This window comes from Pinus tabuliformis, chromosome 9, assembly GCF_031772625.1.
Source record: "Pinus tabuliformis cultivar Carrire ecotype Pingquan chromosome 9, CPIR1, whole genome shotgun sequence".
Classification (NCBI taxonomy): Eukaryota; Viridiplantae; Streptophyta; class Pinopsida; order Pinales; family Pinaceae; genus Pinus; species Pinus tabuliformis.
The window spans coordinates 1,251,303,995-1,251,327,664 of NC_142307.1; positions in this window are offsets into that span (position 1 = coordinate 1,251,303,995).

The following is a 23,670-nucleotide window of genomic DNA, read 5'->3' on the forward strand; positions in this document are numbered from 1 at the left end:
CAATTTAAAAGGTTTACATTACATTAATCTTTTATTTTAATTTAATTTTTATTTACTTATTTATTTTTAGGTAACTTGACTTAGCTAAAATGTTAAACATTAAATTACAACATCTCTACCATGTTGGGCCTAAGAGTGCCTCTTTGCGCAATCAAATTTCATTAGTAAAGTAACAAAAAATGAACCACACTTTGCAGATAATAGAGTAGAGTATGCCACTTATTTTATGCACTCTAGTATAATATTTATTAAACGTTGAGATGCTAGATAATTTTTTACTCTCCAATTTGTTCTTTCTCCAAACCAAATATTCTATTGGACAAAACGATATTTAGTTATGAATAGAAAGTTAGTAGGATATAACAGTGTAGATATCTCTTAATCTCAGATCTATTATGCATCTAGAGGGATCAAATCTCTTGGTGCAAATCTATTTTAGAGTCCAAAACATGAAAAATGTTTGCCTCCTCAAGACATTTGATTCCTCTCAACTCTTTCATTGATCTAATATTAAGATGGATCTACACTTGCTTTTCAAATCACTCCATGTTACGTATGAAAGGAAATGCACATCTTCTACATTTTGACCAATATATATTTTAACCATAAATAAATTATTTTTTTTCCCAAGGACAAATCACAACTTTATTCATAAATGAACAAAATTACATATTGTAGATGCTTAAAAAATCATATGCATAAATAGACGATCCTAGAATCCAAGATCATAAAGTAAGAAACTCATAAAAAAAACTACTCCCTTCTGCCTTTCTTTTCTTCCACTTTCATGCAACTCCTAGGCTACCAGCTTTACTTTGTCAACCCGGGGTTCGTACAAACTTGGAGGTGACAGTGTTGTATCCACAAGTAAAAGTGATGGTTTTGCCTTTTGTCACGACTCAGCTAGCGAGAGACCATTAGGGTTTTCAAGCCAAAATTCTATGGAGTCAGAAGAAGCTTGGTTTCTTGATGGAAGAAAGGGAAACCTACTCTAAGGGAGATCTACTCTACAGCAATAATGGAAAAGACCGAAATTCAATGCTAAATCACACCATTTCCTAATTAACTGCCAAGAAACTATGTTTTGCAATAATGTTAAATTAACATGAACCAAATGCTACTATATAAGAATGGAAGTAAGAAGCATCAAACATCACTAATTTGAAAATAAAGGGACTTAAATAAATATGTTTTTGTCTTTTTTCCTTTTCATGCAAAATCAAGTATGGAAACTAATTTCTTTTGGTGATGTGGCAAGTGAATTAAGGATGTTGGAGGATGGATGGAAGGGTTAGGAGATGTTTGGATGGTGTGGGAGACCCTTGGGAGGCTTTTGGTGACTTCCTAGAGGTTTTCCCTCAATTTGGCCTCAAAATAGGCCATTTCAGGAAAACCTACAAGATGTACTAGAAACCTACAGGATTCCCTGTAAACCTACAAGATTTAGCCGAGACAAAAATGGAAGGTGTTGGAGGTGATGGAAGGCTTAGAGAAGGTGGTGGAATGAAGTGAGGAAAGGTCTAGGATCACTCAGAAGTCAACAAAAAAGATAGAGGATGGTTGGATTCGCTCAATGTGCTTGGAAGAATTTCTATGAAAAATGATGAAAACTAGTGAAGGCAATGGTGAAAACAAGGAATGACTATGGTGGATGGAGTGGAAGGTGGTTGTTGGATATGAAGTCTTTGTCTCCTCCTGAAGCACCTACTCTGCATAAAACATGTATAATTCCCAAAAAGCTATGTAAACAAGAAGCATTCTCATAAGCTAGAAAAGAAGAATTAATGAACTAACTGCCTACATGATGCATGAGGAAATTTGCTAAAGAGAATGAAAGCATGGATGAGATATATTGCAAGAGTGAATATAGAAGAGATGGAAATGAAATCCTACTTTGCAAAAATGATCAAATGCTAACTTAAATACAATAAATTCTAAATCTTATGCAAGAAATAGAAATTTGTGTTTTTGGGGTTGCACAAGGGTCCCTTCCTCAAATCATGATCCCAAAGGGAGGAAATGAGGCCAAGACACCCATTGAAAAACTTGTGGTACTCCTTTTATCCCTGCTAACCTACTACTAAAGTAAGGCACAAATGGAAGCAAACTAATAAACAACCAATCCAATCTACACTGCTTGCAATGAAAACACATCTAAAAGCAAATTAACAATGAAGCTATGAGACTAATCTAAACATACAGATACAAGAAAGAGGAGCCTTGGCTACTAGGGTTGTTCCATAACCAAAGAGCTTTAGCCCTCTGAGTTAACTCAGTGCTTGCACAAAACAAAATTCATTCTTATTACCAAAACAGAAAATTACATCAATAAAACTTTCACAAGTCTGGAGCTCGAAAATAGCTTAGATTTTGACAACAAAAATTCGAATCCTAATGAGTTTCTAGGCCTCTCTACTTATACAACTGAACTCCCCATTGAATTCCTTAAAATTAGGGAGGTTCAGCTCCTGAACTCGAGACTAACTAGCTCTTTGTCTCTCACTTGCTCAACTTCCTTCAGTTGAAATATTCCAACAAGGATATTCCAATTTAATTTGTCCTTGAATTAAATTGTGAATTAAAATCAAATTTAGTATTAACAGCTACTTGGAAATAATTAATTTATTTATTTTAAATTAATTAGTTGGAGAAATTCAAGTTAGAAGTCTTTCTGAAGTCATACAAGAGTTATCCCTTAAATTAAGGAGATTAGATTGAGTTACATTTGAGTTGTAATTAGTTAACTCAGTTTACTGAGTTAAGTCCAGTTAAATTAGTTCCAAACTGTTTGAGGAACTAATAGTGAGTTAACAGTCATTTGATGCATTAATGCACTCAACTAGTGCTACTCCAGTTAACTGAAGATTCCCTCATTAGAAACCCATGCATGTCTATTCTGAGAATCACCCAGTTGAGATAAATGTTCAAGGACAATGTACTATCAGTTGCATGTGTTTTCTCATGGAGAAAACGCATGCATGCAGTCAAGGATTCATCCTTGAGGATTGCACAGTTTTGAAGGATTGGTTTTCCACTTGGTAAAAGGCAGATCATCCAAAAGTAACAGCGCAAGGAAATAGGAGCTTGGAGGGTAGAGATGAAGGTTGGAGAGAAGCCAAAATTGTCTGTGAGCATCTGTGAGGATTGTACTGAGATATGGCTAGTTGTGAGAGCTAAGGCTTTATATAATTCCTATGTATTTCAACCATGTATGATAATACAATAGTGTGGGGTTTTTAGCTGCGGCTTTCCCCAAAGTATTTTCATGTGTATTGTGTTATTGATTCTTCTTATTCTAGTTATATTGTTCAGCTCGATCTTTAAGCTTCTGCAAATTGATAGTAGAAGTAGGTTATAGTATTCTGCTTTGATTTATATTGCATTATCAGGTTAACCTAGCATCAGATTTTCTACATGGTATTGGAGCTATGAACAATATACTGAGAAGAGTATTCAAAGTTTGAAATTCGGGGTTGTAGGTGCAAATTGAATTCATATCATACTTCAAGGTTGGCCAATGGCATTCTATGGCTTGAGACTCGAGCATGCCTTGGAAGGTAGCTTGAATTACATAGCATGGAAAGCTAGAATGGAGGCTCTATTAGAAGACAATGGCTTGAAGGAATTCATTGATCAAGAAATCCCAAAGCCAACTTCAACTAATGCACAAGAGTTGGATGAGTGGAAGAAATGTGTGGCGAAGGCGAGACAGATCATCCTTGAGGGAGTTCGAGACCATATTGTCTCGAGTTTCCATGGGAAGGATACTCCATTTTCAATGTGGAAGACATTGAAGGACCTCTACTAGAACAATAGTGACCAGAGGAAATTGGCGCTCAAGGATAAGCTTCGAAGAATCAAGATGGAGAAGGGCGATACTATTTCCACATATCTGAACAAGCTCACCACCTACAGAGATGAGCTTGGCAATGTGGGAATAACTACTACCAATGATGATATGGTGAGCCTTGCTCTCCTTGGCCTTCCAAAGAGTTGGAATATCTACCAAGACTCTGTGAATGAAAGGGAGAACCTACCGGATTGGGAATGACTATGGTCGGATCTTATGCAGGAGGAGATCAGGAGGAGCACATGAGATGGTTCTTCATCCAATAATGATGATGAAGAAAATATGGCCTTATCAAGTAAGGCAAGGAAAGGGAAGGGGAAGGCTTCCCATTTCAAATCGAAATCTTCTCATGGAGGGAAGAAGGGTGACATGTCTAAAGTAACATGCTTTAATTGTCACAAGATGGGACATTATGCAACTAATTTCCCATCAAGGAAGTCCAAGAAGGGATCCTCGGAAGGATCGGAAGGTGAGGCATTAGCCTCTCAGTTCGAAATGGACTTTACCCTCATCGCATGCATGGTGTCATCGATGATGGGTTGTGTTTGGTATCTTGATAGTGGAGCCTCATTCCACATGACCGGTGATAAAAAATTATTCAATGCCTTGGAGGAGAAAGACCTCAAGATGCGCATAGAGATGGGTGATGACAGAAGGTATAGTGTTTCAGGAGTGGGCACAATTGCTTTTCAGAGGGAGCATGGAGCTCCTCTCACCTTGACAGATGTGATGTATGTGCCTGGACTAAAGAAGAACTTGGTATCGATCACAATGTTGGAGAACAAAGGCTACGATGTTGTCTTCAGTAAAGGAAAGGCGTTCCTAAGACACATAGCCACGGGTCAGACCAAGAGGATAGGGATTCAGCTGAAGAATCTCTATAAACTAGAGGCAGATGATTGTGTAGCATTGAGTACGAAAGAAGAATTGGTGCAAAGCCAATACATTGGTGAGTTGTGGCACAAAAGGTTGGGCCATTTGCATCATGGGGATTTCAAGATAATGAGGCAGATATCTACAAGAATTCTCAAAGGTAAACTTGAGCAAGTTGACACATGCAAAGGTTGTACCTTGGGAAAGTACACCAAGTCTTCCTTTCATGATCGAGATAGTTGAGCAGAGGTTGTCGTAGAGCGAGTTCATATTGATTTGTGTGGACCATTCTCGATGGAATCCACAGTGAAGCAAAGGTATTATGTGATTTTCATTGATGACTATTCTCATAAATGTTGGATTTATTTCATGCAGAAAAAGGACCAAACCTTCACAAAGTTTTGTGAGTTCAAAGCTTTGGTCGAGAAAGAGTCAGGGAAGAAGATCAAGGCCTTGAGAAGCGACAATGGTGGAGAATATGTCTCTCAAGAGTTTAAGGATTTCTGTGCAATGGAAGGAATTAAATGAGAGTTGACGGCACCTCATAACCCACAGCAGAATGGGGTGGTCGAGAGGAAGAACATAACTATTTTAGGGGAAGCACGGGCAATGTTGCGTGACCAAGGCCTACCACTTCACTTGTGGGTTGAGGCATGCAACACAGCGGTCTATTTGCAGAATAGAAGCTCGCATCACATACTTGGGATGAAGACACCAGAGGAAGCTTTCTCTGGTAAGAGACCAAATGTGGGTCACTTTAGGATCTTTGGCTCATCGGTATATTTCCATGTGACAAAGGATGCATGGAAGAAGCTTGATCCGACAGTAGAGTTGGGGATATTTGTGGGGTACACTGATACACCTCACAATTATCGGGTGTACTTGCCTACCAGTTGGAGGAAAGTGGTTCGCAGATATCTCAAGTTTGATGAGCAGAAGGCCATGCGAGTTTCCCTTGAGAGGGAGCTCCAACTGTAGGCTGTGGAGGAACTATTGGTTCCTAAGGAGGAGGAGCCTCAGACTAATGCGGAGCAGTCGCATGCATAGGTTCTAGGAGTGGAGACATCCACTCAAGCAGAGTCTTCCAAAGATGGATGAAAGAGCACAAAAGAAGCTGACAGATTGTTGGAGGATGTGAGAGAGAATGTGGGAGCACCATCTTCTTAGCACAGATAGAGGAGGTCACCTGAGAGGTACACTGGATACATGGCCCTTGCTGGGGAATGTGTTGAGAGCGAGCCCTCTTCCTTTGAGGAAGCAGTGTAGTAGCTGATTTGGGTTGATTCTATGGTGGAGGAGTATGACTCCGTAGTTCGTAATAGTGTTTGGGACGTGGTTCCGAGACTAGAGATGATCCAGATCTTGAGGGGAGGCCCTCAAGATCTAAAATATTGAAATGGATCTTGGGGGGAAGGCCCCCAAGATCTAAAAAATTGAAATTGCCAAAAGAAAAAGAGGAGAATGCCCAATAAACAAAACCACAAAGAAACTTTTTATTAAAACAGATAATAATTGTAAGGACTACATTGTGGTGGACAATCTGTCCTTTTACAAAATGTGACTTGTTACTTATAGTATTTTTTAGCTACAATACCACGGGTCAATTCCATGGGTGAATGAATACCATTGGAGGATGTCACAATACCACAGGTCAATTCCATGGGTGAATGAATACCATGGGTGGATGTCACAATACCATGGGTCAATTCCATGGGAGAATGAATACCATGGGTGAATGTCACAATACCATGGGTGGATGTCACAATACCATGGGAAAATACCATGGGTGAATGAATACCATGGGTGGATGTCACTTACAATACCATGGGTGGATAAATACCATGGGTGGATGAATAACATGGGTGGATGAATACCATGGGTTGATGCCATTTTCCATTCGGATCATTCCTCCCTCCTTAAGAAGCAATGGTCCCCATTGCATGAAGTTCCCTCCTACGAAGGCTTTGTTGAATATGAAGACCCACTGAAGAGAAGGGTTTTATGTGGTTAACCCATAAGCATGACGAACGAAGATCCGAGGATAGAGATATCCTGTAATGCTTGTTACCAACTGTGATACTAACAGTGTATGGCCTAGAAAATGGACTTCGATGAAGTGTGGATTTGTGGATGACCCATAACCATGACAAAAGAAGATCCGAGGATAGAGATACCCTATAATTCTTGTGACCAACTGTGATACTAACAGTGTGCGGCCTAGCAAATGGACTTCGATGATAAGGATTTTGTGTGGTTGATCCGTAACCGTGATGTTGGTTGTTGATGAAGTAGCAGGTGCCTACATATCTTGGGATGGGAGGGCATGTCTCCAAATAACCCAAGCTAAATGCTGCTATGCTGAAACTGATGAATGTGAAGCAAGTGCCTACTAAAGTGGGGTGGGAGGGCATGTCTCCAATGGGAACCCACTTTGAATGCTGCTCCAGAATTAAAATGGAAATAACTCGGTCAATATAACTCAGAATATTTATTATAACATGTTTTTGGAAGTAGAAGTACCATTTTTCATCTTCCCATGTGTTGGAAATCCTTATCTGGACATTCTAGAATCTCATATTCGCCCTGCAATTTTTCTGTTGTCACAAAAGTTCTGAAAAAAAAGTAAAAATAAATATAAATAAATAAATTAGTTGATTTTAAATCACGATATCTCCCACATCTGAACTCTGATTCGACCCATTTTTTTTTTAATTGGGTGATTTTTCAAGAGGAGCTTAGATCTACAATCATTTTTTTGAAATTATGCACAAAAACTTCAAAAAATGATAGGAGAGTCGTTGTCCACCAATTGTCGACAGAAAAAAATAAAAATAAAAAATAATAATAATAATAATAATAATAATAATAATAATAATAATAATAAAATAAAAAATAAATAAATAAATTCTACAACATAGCTGATTTTAAATCAGTGATATCTCCCTCATCCAGACTCCGATTCAGCCGATTTGTTTATCAATGTTGGTATTTTTTCACAAGGAATCTAGATATGGTATTTTTTTTTGCAAATATTGCACTAGATGTTTCAAATCTGATTTGAAAACTCACCACCCAAAAAAATTTCCTACAAAAAAATGAAAAAAGAAAAATTCTTCCTGCTTGGCCCAAGAAAGTGCTTTGTGGAAGTTGCAATGCGTGCCTGAAGTTTGTTGAATATTGCTAAAAAATTTGAAACTGTAATATGCATGAAACCCTCATTCCCATGGAATCATAACTTGCTTTGATACCACTAATCTGGATCTTGGGGGGAGGCCCTCAAGATCTAAAAGATTGAAATGGATCTTGGGGGGGAGGCCCCCAAGATCTGAAAAAATTGAAATTGCCAGAAGAAAAAGAGGAGAATGCCCAATAAACAAAACCACAAAGAAACTTTTTATTAAAACATATAATAATTGTAAGGACTACATTGTGGTGGACAATCTGTCCTTTTACAAAATGTAACTTGTTACTTATAGTATTTTTCAGTTATAATACTAGGGGTCAATTCCATGGGTGAATGAATACCATGGGTGGATGCCACTTACAATACCATGGGTCGATTCCATGGGTGAATGAATACCATGGATGGATGTCACAATACCACGAGTCAATTCCATGGGTGAATGAATACCATGGGTGGATGTCACAATACCATAGGAACATACCATGGGTGGATGTCACTTACAATACCATGGGTGTATAAATACCATGGGTAGATGCCACTTACAATACCATGGGTAAATTCCATGGGTGGATGAATAACATGGGTTGATGCCATTTTCCATTTGGATCAAGAGAACAAGTCAGTTGTGATTTCCCATTGGCTTTACAAGGTAAAGCAAGCTGTTGATGGTAGTGTGGAGAAGCATAAGGCAAAAATTGTTGCTCGTGGCTTTTCACAAGTCGAGAGGATCATGTTGCTGTAGTATATTTCGACAAAGGAGCAAGATGCTGACATTTTGACAAAAGCATTGTCAAAGTGTAAATTCGAGTTCCATAAAGATAGGATTGGGGTGGAAGATAATCCCTTTCTTGTTGAGAGGGAGTTGAAATATGGGAACAAGAATATTCCAATTTAATTTGTCCTTGAATTAAATTGTGAATTAAAATCGAATTTAGTCTTAACAGCTACTTGGAAATAATTAATTAATCTATTTTAAATTAATTAGTTAGAGAAATTCAATTTAGAAGTCTTTCTAAAGTCATGCAAGAGTTATCCCTTAAATTAAGGAGATAAGATTGAGTTATATTTCAGTTGTAATTAGTTAACTCAGCTTACTAAGTTAAGTCTAGTTAAATTAGTTCCAAACTGTTTGAGGAACTAATAGTGAGTTAATAGTCAGTTGATGTGTTAATGCACTCAACTAGTGCTACTCCAGTTAGCTGAACATTTCCTCATCAGAAACCAATGCATGTCTATTCTGAGAAAGACTCAGTTGAGATAAATGTTCAAGGACAATGTAATATCAATTGCATGTGTTTTCTCATGGAGAAAACTCATGCATGTAGTTACGGATTCATCCTTGAAGATTGCGCAATTTTGAAGGATTGCTTTTCCACTTGGTAAAAGGCAGATCATCCACAAGGAATAGCGCAAGGAAATAGGAGCTTGGGGGGAAGAGAGGAAGGTTGGAGATAAGCCAATATTTCCTGTGAGCATCTGTGAGGATTGTACTGAGAGCTGGCTAGCTGTGAGAGCTAAGGATTTTTATAATTCCTATGTATTTCCACCATGTATGATAATACAATAGTGTGGGGTTTTTAGCTGAGGCTTTCCCCAAAGTATTTTCATGTGTATTGTGCTATTGATTCTTCTTCTTCTAGTTATATTGTTCATCTTGATCTTTAAGCTTCCGCAAATTGATAGTAAAAGTAGGTTATATTATTCTGCTTTGATTTATATTGCATTATCAAGTTAACCTACCATCAGATTTTCCACACCTTCTAATCCTCATGGCTTGGCTGCTTGCACTCTGAGATGGTGTGATGGATGGAGGAATATTCGAATGGGGGAGAAGTAAATGAGGAGAATTTACCTCCTACAATCCCTCTCCCTTGTCCCATTTGAGTTTTAACCTTAGTATTTGCCAAAATTCCTTGATTTTCTCCTTCAATCTTGCATTCAATGCATATTGGTCCACTAGGCATCATATCCAACTCTAGCTCATCTCATAAACAAAATATAATCAAAAACATGTAATAAAGTGTGAGAAACATTGGCTTGACTAAGATAGGAGGTGAATTAAGGCCCATATAATTACCCAATGATGAGGCTCATCATCACCCCCTAATGAAAGTTTTTCTCATCCTCTGAGAAACTCAATCAATATCCATATCCTTCATAGCTCTAGTGGCCTCCCTGACATCCCATGCCTCTGTTGTGGTTTCCTCTTCTTGTTCATAGAAGCCTGCTTTCCTTTCTACCTCCTCCCACTGCCTCTTTTCTTCTTCTTCCTTCCTTCCTTCTAGCATTCCTAAGAGTAGTGGTGGACTGAGTTTCAGGCCAATCCAATTGACTTTTAGCCTTTGCATAGATTTCTTGTACATGGGTGTCTTGTTTAGTGCTTCTCTCAATCTTTGAGGAGAGTGGTACTCTCTTATATTTAAGTTGTATGGAAATGTGTTCCATCTCCTCAGGAAAGCATGTATGCTATCATCCCCTAATAGCCTGAACATGTCCTCAAAAAGTGAAATTGTTTGCTCTTGGGTAGCAATATATCTAGGTGCAAGCTGAGGATCATTGGCAATCAAATTATGGGTACTGATGAGGGCCATGGGATCTAACTATTCAGCTTTGATCATAAGAGGTTCAGTTTGCTCTCTTGCCAATATCTTCTTCATCTCTGCAGCCCTTGATTCCTCATGTTTCATCCATGATGCCAAAGTCATCAACTATAAATCTCCTAGCCTAACATTAGGGTCCTATACATTCATTTCTGTTAAGGCCATGTTGTGCAAATAAAACTCAGACATCTTGGCCCTATCTTCTAGTGTGCTCTAATCACAAAGATCAATGAACTAACTATAGTCCTAAAATGGCATGGTGCCTCTCTGTGTTAGGGTCTTGATTTGGAACTACAGCCACTATTCCTTGAGGTATAGGGCATAATATTTAGCTAGCATCCTACACTATATTACTTCCAAAGAGAGATTGGCCATACATGCCAATTGATTCTTTCTTTCTTGCAGTTATCTTCTCAACCATGCATTTTCTATTCTAGTTGATTTTTCATTATGGCCTCTCTATCTCTCAAGCTACTTAGCTCTCTTCCCATATCCTTGAGCTTCTCCTCCATGTGCCAAATGTCTTCCACCCCCTTGTATTTGATGATCTGCATCCATTGGTGAGTTCTGGCTCTCTCCTTCTCAAGCTCGAAGAACAATGGAATAACAAATTTTTTAGGTATGCCCCTACCTCCTTCAATAAACCTGTAGTAGGAGTCAAGGTTAGGTTGGGGGCTAGGTTCTTTTGACTATGGGTCCTCTTATTTAGTTCCTTGTTGTTGGCCTACCTCCTTTTCCAATTTTTATGTCTCCTATAGGTTCAGCAGAGTATCCTGTAGGACTACTTTTGCTTCCTGTAGATTCTATTGTGTATCCTATAGGATTTATTTTCCCTTGGAGGAGGTTGATCTAGTCATAGGCCTTCTCACATAGGTGATAGGAGACCTAGGGGAAGGAATTTTGTCCTTTTTTTTATGTGAGTCTTCAATCACAATGGGAATTTTGGTTGGTGTTTGGGGTTTCCCCTGCCTTATTCTTGTGCTTTTCCTTGTCCTGAGATATAAGGGGCTTTACCTCTGTCTTTTGCCTTTTTGCTTGATGGGGATGCTAAGAGCAGTGAGGGCAGTTGTTGCCTCTCTCTCAGTGGGTTCTGGAGACACCCTAGGTGACTCCTCCTTGTCTTCTACCCTCTCCTTCCATTTATCTCTTCACCTATGTCTTTCCTTTCTTCTTCCTATTGTAGATCCTCATCATCTTTATCAGTTCCCTCCTTAACATCCTCCTCTGTTTCTTCATCATCATCCTTCTCTTTCTTCTCTTCTTCTTCATCTTCCTCATTTTCTTCTATTTCATCTTCTTCTTCCTCCATCTCATCTTCATCTCCTTCTATTTCTTCTTCTTCTTGCTCTACTTCTTCCTCTGCTTCAGTCTCTTCCTCTTCCTCTTCACTGATAGTAGGAATAACATCATATTGGAGAGCCTTGATGTCTTCCTCTTCCTACATGTCTCTGAAAACTGACCGTTGTATAGGAATTCTGAGGTTTTGGAGGGCATCTTCTATAAGGATTCTAATTAAACCATGGTGAGCTAACTATTGGGAATTTCCCTCTTGCACTTTGATGCTTGAGTCTATTAGTGATTGTAGCAGGAAGTATGGTATGTTGAGCCTGTGGTGAGGGGGTGTTTTTGCTCCAAATCTTAATTCTTCAAGAAGCCTAAAATGATAGCCATAGACCACACTATACCTACCCTCACATGAAATATATTTGATAAGTTGGTAGCTTACCTCATTCCAGGGATATGGCAGACTTTCTCTCCTTACTCCATTTTTGTCCTTAGTGGGTTCCTCACCTTCTAAAAAGAATTTCCTTTTGGCAACCTAGCTATCTCCTTTGTCTTCCTTCCTCCATGGTACTCCTAGGGGAAGTGTGGTAACTCTGCTAATGAGTTCAGGGGTGAGTTCTATGTAGAGGCCTCTTACCACAATAGTGGCATGGACTCTGGTGAGTAGAGTGAGGGAGAGAGAAAAATATCAGGCCACCTCATCATCATACCCCCTTAATTTTTCGAAAAAACCCATCCAATTATGCCTTGTGAAGATTTCTAGTACCTGAGGATGTTGTTGGATTCTCATAGTGTTAGTGGGATCCCTCTTATTAAACCCTCTTTTCATCTTGGTTGGTGAGGTTTTGAGGAGATGAGATGGTTGATACAATTTTCAAATGCAGAAGTAAAAAAACTGAGATGCATGTGTGGACAATTCTCTTGCACAACTGCCAAATTCACTCAAAATAGAGGATTTTTTTATCCAAATTACTTGGAAAGAGGAATGTAATTACAAAGCCTACCTCTTCATAATGTTTGCTGTGGTCAACCCTCGAGTTTTCCCCTCTGAAACTCCTCTCTTCCTATCCTGTGGACTGTCTCTGTGTATCCTGTAGGAATCCTATGTGCAATCCTATAAGATTTCCTATGCAATCCTGTAGGAATTCCAGTGTAGAAAAATGATGGTGTCTTCCTTGTTGTAGGTTTCCTGGGTATGAGAGTGACTTGTGAGATCGAGCCTCGAGGAAGTGAATGCATGAATGCATGGGGACAACGATTATTTCCTCTTATGGTCATTTGTGTTGAAGTGGTGTGTTGGCAGCCAAGGTATGGTTTCCATTTTTGGATTGTTGGTCCCCACTACCACCTCATCGTTCCCCACCTCCTCGTAATCAACTCCCACTTCATGCTTTTATATCCTTAACTGCTTTTTTCCTTCTCCTTTATGTTTTTGAGTTTACTACTGCCACGTGTGAGAGGACAAATTGTTTTGTCTTTGTTGACTGATTGAAGGTGGCCAAGTTAATTGGCCACCTTTCTCTTATAAACCAACTTACTTGTAACCTTTATATGTTTTGACTACATTATGCACATGAGAGAGTGAGTGGGATAATTACCTGTGGTGCTTAATACCTTGCTGCAATGGTTGAAGATTAGAGGTGCTTGTTGTGTGTATTGGCTGCATGTTATTCTTCTTCCCTTTTCTGTTGTTCTCTGATGATTTTTTTTGTGGTGCAGGTACCTAGTGTTGAAGATGATGGTGTTGCTACTGCTTTGGAGTCCCTTCTGCTCTTGGATCATCATGCCGGAAGATTTTTGTTCGTATGATTTGTATTCTATGGGATAGGCTGCTATAGGATTTCCTACAAGATGTCCTGTAGCTATTTCTCCCTCATAACTCTTAATCATACCTTCTGCTAGGAGTTTGAGGATGGTGACATGGATGGAGAGGGAGACTAGGAGTGTGGAGGATGAGGAATACTCAGGTGATGCTCCCTATTTCTCTCTGTTTCCTTCTTTTTCGAAGACTGTGAAATTTTTTGAAACTGATATATTTTTTTAAGGGTGAATGCAGGGGTGTTGAAGGTGGACATAGGTATGGTCATGGAATGATGATGTAGGGGTGCTATTTTATTGGCATAGTAGGTCATTTTTTTCCTTTAGGGTCACTTCCTATAGGATTTCTGGGTCACTGTGATTCCAACATGATCATCCTGTAGCTTTTCAAGGGATCCTATAGAAAACATAGTCCCCTTGTAAACTGAAGGAAAGGAGTGGGAAAATGAGAGAAATGGTAGAGTGATGAATGAAAATGAGTAGAAAAAAAAATGTGAGTGAAATAGATCTCTTGGTGATCCTCCTTTGCTCTCTGATCGTCCTTCTTGGTGACCTGCAAAATAGAAATTTTCATGATTTTTCTCTTTTTTTTTTTTTTTTTAACAACTAGGCTACCTCTAAGAGGTTTTCATCCTAGCTGTTTTCCCTGGGTGCCTCAAGAGAGGTTTTCACCCAGGGATATTTTATTCTCATTTTTTCTCTCTCTTTTTTTTATATATTGACAACATTGGGCTTCCCCAAGAGGTTTTCAACCCGATAGTGGGACTCAGGCACCTCATGGAGGTTTTCACCTGAGTCCTTATTCTTTTTATTTTTTTCTCTTAGTGATTTGATGAGGTAGGAGTTGAAACTTGCTCCACTACCATCACTGTTTTATTGATATCATCAATGAATTCTTGTTTTGACAATGGTCTCTTGTAAATATTTAGTCGGTGTCTATTAACAAGTAAGGGAATGGCTTCTTCATCTATGGTTCTGATCTATACTGTACCATTATCATGGCATCTTTCTACAACATAAAGTCCTAGCCATCTTGTCCTTAACTTGCCCTTGAAGTCTTTATACCTAGAATCATATAACAAAGCCCAATAACCTTCTTGAAATTGCTTTTCCTTGATGTTCTTATCATGTCAGATCTTCCTCTGAAGTTGAATTACCTCTGTATGTAGGAGGGCCTGCATTCTAAACTCATCCAAACCATTCAATTGGAGCAATCTCTCTTTTTGTGCACTGCTGAGATCTAGATCTAGTTGGGCTACCATCCTTAATGTGTTATACTCAAATTCAATGGACAACAAGACATTTTTCCCATAGACCAGCTCATAGGGTGTGAATCCAGTGGTGGTTTTCCAGGTGGTATTATAGGCCCAAGTGGCCTCAACTAGTCTATCTGCCCAATCCTTCCTGCCGCTTCTTACCACTTTGGTCAAGATGCCCTCCAGCGCTCTATTGGTCACCTCTACTTTTCCATCAGCTTGTGGATGATAGGGACTGGAGGTTCTATCCTTGATCTTGTGCTGGCTGAGCAAGTCTTCAATCATGTTGGAGGTAAATTGTCTGCCTTGGTCTGTGACTAGCTCTCTAGGGTACCCAAATTTGTAAAATACATTCTCTCTTAGGAACTCAACTACCTTCTCTTCTGTTGCTGCCTTAATTACCTTGGTTTCGGCCCACTTAGTCAAATAGTTAGTGCACACAATGATATACTGCTTTTGTTTGGAAGAAGGGTCAATAGGTCCAATGAATTCCATGCCCCACTTTTCAAATGGCTCGAAAGTCACCTAAGGCTGCAGAGGCATTTCATCTCTTGGAGTAGGCCTTCCCATCCTTTGGCACTGATCACACTGACTAGTGTATCTTTTCACATCTTGATGAAGAGTGGGCCAATAATAGCCTGCTTGTAACACTTTGAATGATATCCTCTTTGTTGCAAAGTGACCTCCACAAGGCCCATCATGACAAGTCAGAAGGATGTCAAAGACTTCCTCCTCCCCAACACACCTTCTCAAGATTTGATCTGGGCCAAGTTTGAAGAGATTTCCCCCAATCCAAGTGAAGGGGGCGCTCTTCCTTACTATCTTTATTTTCTCTTTGGAGGACAAGTTCAGTGGGAACTGTGCAGATACCAAATAGTTTGTTATATCAGCAAACCATGGAGAGAGAACTGAAATAGAAAATAAGTGCTCATCCGGTAACTGGTAAACAACCATTCCTTCTTCACCTACAGGCAAATTTAATCTGGACAAAAGGTCTCCAACAACATTTTCCTTACCCGGCTTATCAACAATAGTTAGATCAAACTACTGTAATAAAAGTAACCATCTTATAATCCGAGCATTCACATTTGGTTTATTCATTAAATATTTGATTGCAGCATGGTCAGTATGCACAAATGTTTCAGAACCTGTAATATAATTTCTAAATTTTTTCAATGAATGCACAACAGCCAGGAGTTCCTTTTCGATCACTGTGTAATTTAGTTCAGCCTTTCACAGATTCTTACTGATAAAGTAGATAGCATAAGGCAATTTTTCATCTATCTGACCTACGGTTGCTCCTATGGCTTTGTGTGAAGCATCAACATGAATTTGAAAAGGAAGGGCCCAGTTTGGGCCTCAGAGAATCAATGTAGTGGTTAACTTGTTCTTTAGGGTGTCTAAGGCCTCTTGACAGCTTTTTGACCATATAAACTCAGAATCCTTGGCCAACAAACCAAATAAAGGAGAGGCCAACTTGTTGAAGTCCTTTATGAGCCTTCGGTAGAATCCAGTTAAACCTAGGAAACTTCTGACATCTCTCTGCTTTTGAGGAGGTGGGACCCTTTGGATGATGGCTATTTTGTTTGGGTCCACCTACAGTCCTTGCTGAGATATTGAATGACCTAGCACGGTCCCTGCAGTCATCAAGAATTCACATTTTTCAGGACTGAGAAACAAGTTCATTTCAATGCATTTGTGGAGTACTTTTCCTAGGTTGGATAGAGCCTCTTGAAAATCACAGCCATAAGGTGTAAAATCATCCATATAAATTTCCACCGCATCATGGACTAACTCAGCAAAAATGCTCAGGACTGCTCTCTGGAAAGTAGCAGGAGCATTGCATAGGCCAAAAGGGAGGACCCTATAGGCAAAAGTACCCCAAGGACAAGTGAAGGTGGTTTTATCCTAGTCTTCTGGGTTGATCTAGATTTGGTTGTACCCGCTAAATCCATCTAGGAAAGAGAAAAGATTTTTCCCTACCAAGACAACTAGCACTTGGTCAGTTCTTCTTTGACTATATCTATAAGATCTGGATTCATCCTCCTTTGGGGTTGTCGGACTAGCTTGCAACCTTCTTTGATGTATATGTAGTGAGTACACACTGAGGGGTGTACTCCCTTCATTTCTTTGTAACTCCAAGTGAAGGAATCTAGGTGTTCCTTTAGCATGTTGCATAACTTCTCTTCTTGGAGAGTAGAAAGAGATGGATTGATTTTCAAGGTTCTCTCAGGGCTAAATTCTATGGTTTTGAAATGGAGGGAGTTGGAATCGGCCAAGCACAGGTCAATTGGACAATTGTTATAGGTTTTCTTTACTACATCTTCTAAGGGCAATGTACTGGGAGTTGGACTTTGGAGTAGGTGTTTAATAAAATCGTCTTCATTCTGTTGTCCTCCTCCCATGGTTGTTTCTAAAGTATAAAGTTGGGCGCAATAAACTTCATCTTCTCCCTCCTCCTCCAACCATAAAGGTAAATCACGCTCCAGAGAAGGTTGAGCAGGAGGGTATAGGACTAACTTCTTGGACATATGCCCATTCTTGATGGTCATATTCACAACTCTATAGCTAATGTAAGCATTGATAGTGCCCAACCAGGGTCTCCCAAGGATGAGAGGGTAACCAGTAAGCTTAGCCTTAGGCTGGAGAACTAAGAAATCTGCAAGATACTCCCAAGAGTCAATGGAGACCATCACATCCTCCACCATCCCCTCAGGGGTCATTGTGGAACAGTCTGCAAGTTGCAAAACTATTGTGGTCTTCCTCAATGAACCTTGGAGGTTGAGATTGAGCATGGTGTCCTTGGTCATCACATTAATGGCAGCCCCAAGATCAATCAAAGTGTGTGGGACAATGGTGCCATTGATGTGTACATCTACTACAGGGCTTCCAGGGTCCAAATACTTTGGACAGATTCCCTGCCCCAGCATTAAGTCAAACAGTTGTCCAATGACATTAATGGTAGGGCCATCTCTTCTTCACCTCCCTAGATGCATGAAACTCTTATCCTTAATCAACTTATTGTAAATAGGAACATCTTTTATTGCTTGGAGAAGTGGAATCTTTACACATAGATTTTTCAATTCTCCCAGAAGTTCAGTCTCTTGTGGAGTAGGATGGAGTGGTTGGGTTAATCTCTCAGGAAAGGGTGGATTCACTTTAAGAATGATTTCCTCTCTTTCTTTCTCAACCTCCCTAGGTGGAGGTGGAGGTTGGTTATCTAGGAGAACTCTCCTAGATCTCAGGTTAATCTCCTGGATTTCCATGACATAAGCTGGATATGATGTCTCTCCACTATATACATGTTGAGCCTGTCTGTTTTTCGGGTTTGGATTTCACTGGGCAAGCATCTGGGGTTGCTTGGGTGGAGTAGAGTGTAAAAGTTGTAGTTGGGCAGGGGGTGGAGGAAATAAAGTTGGAGCATTGTTGTATTGGGGGCTCCACCTGTTGGCCGGATAAATCGTTCTTGCAGACAAGGCTGATCTCCCATGTATCAAAAGATATCTAGCAAAAAACAGGACAAGCAAATCTACCTTTCTCTAAACATATTGTGATTCATTAATAAAAACTATAGAGGTGTTTGAGACCCTACCTTAAGTCCAACGCTAGTTTGTGACAGCCATCCTTCAATCATCCGAAAGAGTTTCCTTTTGAGAACCGGCAATCACAAACAAGCACACATCAAATAACACCTGCATAGCTAATATAATAAATCATATTCATCATGGTAATCAAGGAATCCATGAAATAAACCACAAAACACAGCTTATTGAGAAAAATAAACTTGATTGTATTAACTTTGAAAATAGAAGAACTTTACAACCTTTGGTGCCTTGATGTTGTACAAGCTCTTCCCAGGGTCCGAAATAGGAATCTCCTCTACTTTGACAAGCCTCACACTCTTCCAAATGAGATCAAAGAGGTATGTAATCTTTCCTCACAAAAGCTCAATTAGGAAGACTAAATTCCAGCAGCATTTCACCTCAAAAATATTCAGCTTTCAACCTCCTAAGTAACCAGCCCAATGCTTCATTTTATAGTGCAAAGGAAGGAGGTTACAGGTCCACCTATGAAGGGATAGAGTCCTCCTTCAAAGGGATAAGCTCCTCACATCAAGGGGTTAGCTCCTTAAGGTATGGGATGCATGAACCTTAAAGGAGCGAACTTGCCACCTCAAGATTCCTTCTAGAAGCTTCTAGAAATGACTCAAAGTGAGTTTTTAAGAATGTACTTGCGCCTTTTTGACTTTTACATGGGTCCGCACCCATTACACAAAGACAGAGTGGTCAGGTACGTAGGGAACATGACCATTAGGTGCGGGACCGTAGGTAATTCTAAGAGAAAGTGCGGAACCAGAGTTTTAGAGACTTTTAAGGGCTTTCTCTTATTTTCAAGGCTTGACATGAAGAACTGAGGTTTAAGACTTGCAAAGGAGGAAAGTATGAGTGGTGATAGACTCACACAGATTGCAAAGTGTCAAGGTGACAATTTTTGTGCAACACCACCCCTGGGGTGATGCATTCCACTGAGGTTGTGGCATAGCATATGTTTGAAATGACTAACTAGTTGGCTGGGAGTGATACCGAGATGCAAAGGACCAAGGAGGGGGTGTAGACCAGGAAGGATGAGCATGGGGTCCTCAAGAAGGTATGGATATGGTTTGGTTGGTGTTGTAATATGCATGGGATGACCCTTGCATGCCCTGCTAGTATGGTCTAGGCCCATGAGGTCTCCTTTGGTTTATGTAGCAAAGCTACTCAAGGACCCCTTCAACTCCTTGATATACAACTTTGAGTCCAAGCAAAGAAGGGCACTTGTCTATGGAGTGGTTTTCTTCACAGACTGAGAAAATTTCAATAGAATTCAATGGACATTCATTCCTAGGGTGCCTCTTGGTGCATCTAGGACAAAAAATGACCAAGGCTCTCTCTGCTTCCTCCTGCTTTCTATTAATGTGCATGGTGTCCATTTGCAAGGAAAGGGTTTGCAACATCTCACTTTTGAAATCTTCCAGCGTGTTTCCAATTTCACCCTTGATGGATGAGTTGGAAGAGGATGTATTGACCATAGGTTGACTACCCCTACCCTTTTTCCTAGCTGCCCTAGAATGGCTTCTAGAGCAGAATAAGACTCAATTATTTCTTTATCACCTGTCATATGCTTCGAACATCCACTGTCAATGTACCATAGATTTTCCTGTACCTCTGCATAAAATGCTATCCCACATCTTTCTGTTTGAGGTTCCTTTATTTTCCATGTTTTGGTGCTTGAGGCTTGTTCCTTTTTCTGCTAAAACCTGCTCCTGCATTCAGAGAATTCATGACCAAAGTTATTGCAAATAGAACATTCAACTTCATTTTCAAGAATCGAAAAATTGTTATAGGTCCTTTTTGTAATCCCTGTCATACTTCTTTGTTTTTGAGCTTCCCTAGTCATGATCGTTTTATATGCAACACATTGAACTGCTTTGTGACCAAAGTTATGGCAAGAAAAGCATTGTCCATTGAAGAAACTTCTGCGGTTATCGAATCTACCAGCCAATTGATTGTAATTTCTATTTTCATCTATTCTTGAACCAAATTGAGAAGATTTTACCTGTGGCTGGTTGTAGCTTTTGTTCACCCTTAAGATGGATTGCCCCTGATGTTTCTGTTTGTAATTCGTCCCTGCTTTACCTGATGATCTTCATTGTGCTTTTGCTCATTTCTTCTTGCTGCATCAAGATAACTTTTTGAGGTGGATGCTTGAGAAGTTTCTCCATTATAGCCCAGACCTGTCTTGTTTAGTGGAGACCGCTGCACATTGATAATCTCATCCAAAGTTTCAGACCCTTTGACAAACTTAAGATTAATAGCTTTTGTTTTCTCAATCTCTTTTCTAAGACCAACAATTTCACCTTCTAATTTTTCAAGATGTTTTTCTTTTTCATCAATTTGAAATTGTAGAGTATCAATGATCATATTCTTTTCTTCTATACATCTCTTGAGTCTAGTAATTTCATCATAAAGGTTATCCACATCTATAGCATCCATATAATCATCATCTTCAAATGCCATTAACAACTTATATTCATTACCTCGTTCATCTTCATCACTGTTTGATAGACCATCACTATCTTCATGAGTGTAGTAGCTTTTCTTATTTGCATTCTGTTTCTTGTTCCATCTAGCAGGTTCCTTTCCTTTATCCTTATAAGGACATTTTGCAGCATAATGACCTACTCTTCCACAAGAAAAGCATTTAAAAGGTAACTTACCTCTGAACCTTCCAGAACCCCTTTGAAGATTTCTGACAAAATTTGATTATTCTTCTTCTTCTTCTGGGACGTGGCTTGCTTCATAATAATATCCTTTACCTGATGCCTTGAAAGCAACTTCTCTTCTGTCTGATGGACCTCCCTTTCTCATTTCATAAGCAGTTAGAATTCCATGTAGCTGAGACATAGTAAGGATTCGTAGATTTTCCTTTTCTTCTATTGCAGATACTTTAGATTCAAACATGGGAGACAATGATCTTAGAACCTTTTCAACCACAATAGCCTCTTTTATTTCTTCACCCAAATTTTTCATACAATTAACAACCTCATCTACCCGAAGAAAATAGTTAGCCACACTTTCATCATTATACATCTTGAGAGTCTCATACTGAATTCTGAGAGTTTGAAGTTTAGCACGTTTTACCTGTTCATCTCCTTCATAGCTCGTGACAATTTTGTCCCATATCTCTTTTGCGGATTTATAGTGCATTACCTTCATGAATTCTAATTGGGATATACATCCTAATAGAGTACTGACTGCTTTCGCATTTGTTTCATACTTCTTTTTCTCGGCTGCATCTGTAGGAGTGGCTGAAGGAAAAGTGTAGCCTGTCTCTACGATGTCCCAAACTTCTGTACCAAGAGATTGAAGATAGGCAGTAACTCTTACCTTCCAATAATTGAAGTTTGTCCCATCAAAAACCGGTGGCCTGATTGATGCTTCTCTCTCATAGTTGCTCATGATGAACGATTTACCTTCAAGCGATCAAGCTTCTCTGAAGGACCTGCTCTGATACCAATTGATGGAAATAATACTGAGAGGGGGGGGTGAATCAGTATTATCTAACTCTTTTAATAAATCTTCCTTATTTGTTCCTTGAATTATTTTTGCATGTCAGTACCATAAAATAATGAACATGAATAAAGAAAACAGATAGTCACACCAAAGAACACAAGATGTAAGGTGGAAACCCAATGTGGGTGAAAACCACCTGCTGCAATATGTCTCTATCTTCTTTCAAATTAGAAACTCCTTTTACAATGGTTATGTACTGGTGCAGTCATTTACCAGTACGCAGGCTGCAACCTGCAGAGAGCTACAACCCCCTATTTTTTTCTTACAAGGACCACTTTTCATAAATTTTCAAACTGGATCCATAAGCATCAAATGATCATCAAGTATAAGAGAATCACCCAATCAACTGTAGTAACCAGATCAACAATAATAGGACCAAACCTAGAACACAGCAATGATAAACAAAGATTTTAAGAGAAGCAAGCAGCTTCACCCATGTACTGCCTGCTTACAGTAAGCACCCTGCTCAACTGCTCGCCTGCTTACGTACGCACCCTGCTCAACTGCTCGCCTGCTTACGTACGCACTGTAGTCAACTGCTCACCTGCGTACCTTGCTCTGAGTCCATTGAACTGCCTGCGGACCTCCGCACCTGCAACCCTTCTGTGCCTGCGTACCGGCGCACCTGAAACGCTTCGTTCCTGCGTATGTACGCACTTTTCTTTCACTGTACCTACGTACCTTCGGGCATAGATGATTTCAAGACTTCAGAAATAACCCACACAGTCAGATCTACAGATCTGAACATGCGCCGAAGAGATCTCAATTCATCAGTAGATTCGCCTTATTTAGATCTAGACATACTCCCAAGAGATCATAATATTTCAGATCTAGCCCTCATAAGATATTCAACCCAAAACATACACAAGCCAAATGATCTCCTTTGCTTTATATAGGAAAGCTCTTCCTTAAATCATGGATTAATACCACGGGCCGACACCATAATAACACAAAACCGTCGGCTAAATACCAAAGGTTAAACATAAGAAACCCCATGTGTGAATTTATTTGCCTTGAAATGTGTGCACTGGGGGTACGCACCTCCTGAACGGGATAACTGCGGGTATGTACGCACTTTATGTAACACCGACCTGCGTGTACGCACCTTATGTAAGGTGTACCTGCGTACCCCTTATTTTCTTCAATATTTGATAGCTGATCATCAATCTCTGCTACTGACTTGAAGTACTGTGATCTATCACCTGAATGGGTTGCCATCAAGGACAACACTTTAGCCATAATGCCAACAATCTCCCCCTTTGGACTTGATGGCAACCTCAAAACTTCAGCTTCATTCTCCCCCTTTGACATCAAGGGCAAAGGGTTATGCTCCCCCTAAGAACATGCTCCCCCTGAATATGAACCAGATCTGCAACGAAGAACCATAATCCACCATGAAAGAGATAGAGACATATTGCAGCTACTTCCAAGATCTCCTTCTGCACATCCTCCATAATGCCAACAATGCATTATATGCTCCCCCTGAACCTGTACCATCAATGAGAAGAGGTTCAGCAATAAGATGATGCATCAACAACCCCCAGCTTTTGCCTGAGGTATTCAAAAGTGTCCCTGGGCAATGGTTTGGTGAGAATATCAGCAACTTGTTCCTTAGAAGGAACATACTCCAACTTGACCTTCTGTTCAAGCACTTGTTCCCGGAGAAAATGATACTTGATTGGTATGTGCTTGG